Raw genomic sequence first — 4,685 nt, 5'->3', positions numbered from 1 at the left:
TACAGTGTCAGTGAAGAACCTTCCTGTGTTACCCTACTGTTATCATGAAGTTAATCATAGAATCATAGCATCAATGAGGTTGGAAGAGACCTCAGAGATCATCAAGTCCAACTTGTCACCCAAGATCTCGGCACCAAGTGCCATGTCCAATCCCCTCTTGAACACCTCCAGGGATGGTGACTCTGCCACCTCCCTGGGCAGCCCATTCCAACAGCTAACAACTCTCTCTGTAAAGAACTTTCTCACCTTGAGCCCCTGGTGCAGCTTGAGACTGTGTCCTCTTGTTCTGGTGCTGGTTGTCTGGGAGAAGAGACCAACACCCCCCCCCCCTTCAGGTAGATGTGGACAGCAATAAAGTCTCCCTTGAGCCTACTCTTCTCCAGGCTAAACAACCCCAGCTTCCTCAGCCTCTCCTCGAGGCCTCTCCCCAGCCTCGTTGCCCTTCTCTGCACACGTTCAAGTGTCTCAATGTCCTTCTTAAATTGAGGGGCCCAGAACTGGACACAGTACTGAAGGTGTGGCTTAACCAGTGCTGAGTACAGGGGCACAATGATCTCCCTGCTCCTGCTGGCCACACTATTCTTGATGCATGCCAGGATGCCATTGGCCTTCTTGGCCACCTGGGCACAGTGCTGGCTCATGTTCAGCCAGCTGCCAATCAGTACCCCCAGGTCCCTTTCTGTTTGGCTGCTCTCCAGCCACTCTAACCCCAGCCTGTAGCGCTGCATGGGGTTGTTGTTGGGATTCATGCCACAAGGCTTTTACTTGCAGGGTATTTCTTTTCCATCTACTTCCCATCCTTCACCCAAAACCTGATTACTTGCACAAACTATAGCATAATCTTCCCCCTTGGATGCTGTTGTTTTGCCCCAACTTGCAAACTGCTTAATGATGGGTTTCCTCACTTTTGATATCAGACCTGTAGGTGCTCAGGTTTACTATATCAATTACTGGGTTTATCTTCTAACTCACACAGAATCACAGAATAGTTTGAGTTAGGAGGGACCTTCAAAGGTCATCTAGTGCAACTGCCCTGCAGTGAGCAGTGACATCTCATTAGATCAGGTTGCCCAGAGCCCCATCAAGCCTGACCTTGAATATCTCCAAGGATTGGGCCTGAGATACAGCCCTGGGCAACCTGTTGCAGTGTTGTGCTACCCATGTGCTAAAAAACTTCCTCCTAACATCCAATCTAAATCTCCATTTTTCTAGTTTAAAGCCATTGCCCTTGGTCCTATCACCACAGGCCTTTGTAAACAGTCTCTCTCCAGCATTCTTGCTGGCCCCTTTCAGGTACTGGAAGGCTATTCTGTCTACCTGAAGCCTTCTCTTCTCCAGGCTGAACAACTGAACAAGTACTTTGAAACTGCATTTACATTATCAGTCACTACAGTGTATTATTTTTACAGTCAAAATTTTAGCAGCTTTCCTGTTTCCTCTATTCTCCACGATTTTTAACTCACATCTTTTGTGCTTTAAAGGTTCTTCTCCTAGTAATGCCCTCCTGTGATTCATCATTATAGCTTAGCATGGCATTCAATGACATTCAACAAGATGATTATCAAAGACTTAAAGGTCAGGCCTAGCTATGTCAGGATATTAACTCCCATTAGAAAATGTGCATGGTTTTCAAATCAAAGGACATTTTTTTTCAGCTGTTGTTTCTCTTCACTGGGGAAAATTGTTTTTAAATAGACTTCTTTATATTTATTAAGAACCAAAATTCCTACACAAGTTAGAACCCCTGCCATAGTGGGAATATAACTCCCCTGGAGAGACAGTGACAACTTTAAACTGCAATATTGGTGATTTTTGTCTGAGGGAAAAGAGGGATATTGGAACTTGGTTGTTTATGCCTTGCAGGAGTGCTGCTCCCATTAGGCAATTCTTACATCATTAGAAGCTTTCAATTATAAATGATCAGGGAAGAGAAATACTATCAAGACTTCAGTTTACAGAACAAAAATGCCATGCTTCAGCCCAAGAATAGAAGTAAAAAGGAAAGAAAGGTTGGCTTCTGAATATTTGTATCCTGGCTATGTTTTCTAGCTTTATCCCTGATTATTTGTGCTAAATCTCAATTTGAGGGATAGACCCCTGGGCAAAAGCGTGTTCCACTCACCTTTGGCACAGCCACATGAAAATCATTCTGTGTTTTGCAGTCTTCAGGTGGCACACTTTGACCTTCAGGGTTCAAAGTCTCAGGAGCATTCAGAGCTGTGTGCATCTATCTCTGTACCTCAAAGGAAGTCTTTGGAGGAAAAGTTACATTTGCATACTGAACAGAGAGAGAACACAACATATGCCCACCTCTTACTTTCTTTTACCCATTTTACTAACAACCTGGGCTTTTACATCATGCACAATATTCTGGACTAAACATTTCCCTTATTTGCTTCTTCAGTTAGCAGGAGCAATCACTTTTCCATGAGAGGTGGCTTACAAGAAAGGGAAATACTGCTGAAGTGCTTATTGTTTGGCTATGCTGTAGTATTTCAGACCACCTTGTAGGCTTCCTTCCTTTGAAGAGAAATATATGGAAACCTATTGAAGAGTTGCAATCATCACTGGAAGAGGTTTGAAGCTAACAAGTTTTTCTGTAACTCTACCAACTTGCAATTTGCCTTCATTTCAACGTTGGCAGGTAGATTTTGTGCATCTCAACAGCTTTGCACTGCTGGGGCTTTAGCTTAAGCTGCTGTATTTTCTAACTGGCTAACCATCTTTCTTTGATCTCTGTGATGCCTTGTCAGGTGGAAGTTCTCTTAAATCCTTGAGTTTCTTTGGGCTCTGTGCACACCCATCCTGTTACTGTGCAGGGGTGTGGGTTTTTTTGGTTGTTTGGGTTTTGTGTTTGGTTTTTTTTGTCAGAGAAATACCTGATGAGTTAAAGGTCAAAGGGGTGTAAGTGAAAGGCAGCTAAGCAGGTAGCATACCTCTACTATGTAGTTTTACATTTGCTATAAAGAAAAATGGTAAGCCTTTTGCAAAATTCATAGATGTATAGTCTTCAATCACAAGCATTAAAAAACAAACAAACAAAAAGCCCCCAAAGCAGCATCACTTTTACTACTATAATAAGAATGTAAAGAAGGAAGTTTTGCAATGAGGCTGGTGAGAGGCTTCGAGCACAAGCCCTAAAAGGAGAGGCTGAAGGAGCTGGGATAGTTTAGCCAGGAGAAGAGGAGGCTCAGGGGAGACCTTATTGCTCTCTACAACTACCTGAAAGGAGGTGGTAGCCAGGAGGGGGTTGGTGTTTTCTCCCAGGCAACCAGCACCAGAGGACACAGTCTCAAGCTGCACCAGGGGAAGTTTAGGCTCATGACTAAACCATGGCACCAAGTGCCACGTCCAATCCCCTCTTGAACACCTCCAGGGATGGTGACTCCACCACCTCCCTGGTCAGCCCATTCCAATGCCTAACAACTCACTCAGTGAGGAACTATCTCCTCACCTCGAGCCTAAACTTCCCCTGGTGCAGCTTGACACTCTGTCCTCTTGTTCTGGTGCTGGTTGCCTGGGAGAAGAGACCAACCTCCTCCTGGCTACAACCACGTTTCAGGTAGTTGTAGACAGCAATAAGGTCCCCCCTGAGCCTCCTCCTTCTCCAGGCTAAACAACCCCAGGATCACACAGGACTGGATCCAAGTGGGTTTTGAATATCTCCAGAGAAGGAGATTCCACAACTGCCCTGGGCAACTTGTTCCAGTGTTTCATGACCCTCACAGTGAAAATTTTTTTCCTCATGTTTACATGGAACTTCCTATGCTTCAACTTCCACCCAGTGTCCCTTGTCCTGTCATCGGGCATCCATGCCTGCACTTATATTATTATTTTATTAAATCAACTAATATATTGATAAAGGGTCAGTTAATACAAAGCTATTATTAAGAGAAGTTCCAGAAGATGCTTAGAGATTTTCCGCAAGTAACCTGTTACCAAAAAAAAGTGCTGCAATTTCTGCATCTGTCCTCCAGGTGTAGCGTTTTCACAGTTCATAAGCACTGTCTGATTGTCACCCCAGATAGCCCTATGCACAAACCCACAGACGGTTCAAGCTTCGTGCTCATTTGCATCCAAACAGCCCCTGGGACTTGAAGACACTTCAGCGAGGTTTGTATCAGCATGGAATCTGTCCCTACATCTAGAAACAAACCACTAATTTCAGGGCAATTATGCAAGAGAGAAATTTACCCAAAGGCTGTTTGTTTGGTCTTTTTTAGCTTCAAACAAAATAATGTATATAAATAATTATCTATCAAAGCAACCCCATCAAAGTGCATTCATAGCATTTATACTGCTCTTGTGAATGAATCACTGGTTGCTGGGTTTTTAAGGTAATACTACAGTGGTTTTCCTCATAATTTATTTAGTGCTCCTTTGCAAATGTACAGCGTATCACATCTCAACACGTCAGAAATGTTCCTGATGCTTCAGACTCTCAGTACACAGTATCTTAGGAGGCTGAGGAACAGAATAACCTAGTTTTACAGAGAGAGGAATTGAATTGTGTGGGTTAAGGAACACAAATGTATTTCAGGAGTTCTCCAGTTCCATGTCACTGGATGTTTGGATGCCCAAATGGGACCTCTGAATGCTCTTCTGTTCCAGTAATTTGACAAATACATGCAGAGCACTCAGCTAAATCATAGAATCATAGCATCAGTCAGAGTTGGAAGGAATCA

The sequence above is a fragment of the Melanerpes formicivorus genome, unplaced genomic scaffold (assembly GCF_026170545.1).
Source record: "Melanerpes formicivorus ecotype bairdi unplaced genomic scaffold, bMelFor1.0.p_v2 SCAF_4, whole genome shotgun sequence".
NCBI classification, from domain to species: domain Eukaryota; kingdom Metazoa; phylum Chordata; class Aves; order Piciformes; family Picidae; genus Melanerpes; species Melanerpes formicivorus.
Note: the sequence above shows the minus strand (reverse complement) of the source record.